This window comes from Octopus bimaculoides, chromosome 3, assembly GCF_001194135.2.
Source record: "Octopus bimaculoides isolate UCB-OBI-ISO-001 chromosome 3, ASM119413v2, whole genome shotgun sequence".
In the NCBI taxonomy this organism is placed as follows: Eukaryota; Metazoa; Mollusca; class Cephalopoda; order Octopoda; family Octopodidae; genus Octopus; species Octopus bimaculoides.
In genome coordinates, this window is record NC_068983.1 from 158,078,501 (window position 1) to 158,078,942 (window position 442).

At 32.1% G+C, this 442-nt stretch overlaps 1 protein-coding gene across 1 annotated transcript in view; it reads right to left on the reverse strand.

The window, feature by feature from the left end:
- LOC106883934 (protein Wnt-5b) overlaps positions 1-442 on the reverse strand; it is a 295,413-nt gene that overhangs the window by 292,077 nt on the left and 2,894 nt on the right. The gene's annotated exons all lie outside the window — the stretch shown is intronic.

A 442-nucleotide genomic window follows, 5' to 3' on the forward strand; every position in this document is an offset into this window, starting at 1 on the left:
ATATATATATATATATATATATATATATATATATATATATATACACACACACACTAATGTATACTGTGTATTAATTCTGATATAAGCAATCACAGAAAAAAAATCTTTACATATGTGTGTGTGTATGATAGATAGATAGATAGATAGATAGATAGATGAATTATCCATGTAAACAACTATTTACTCACGTTTGTAATATACGTGTAGATGTGTATGTATGTGTGTGTATATATATGTGTATATAATCATAACGCAGGTCCCATAAATGAACAAGGGAATTACTAGTGATGCATCGTTTGATTAGGGACAAGCTTACGCACAGTCGCAGATTCTTATACATCTTTATGCACACACACACACACACACACACACACACACACACACACACACACACACACACATACATATGCACATACACGCACAGATCTCTCTCTCTCTCTCT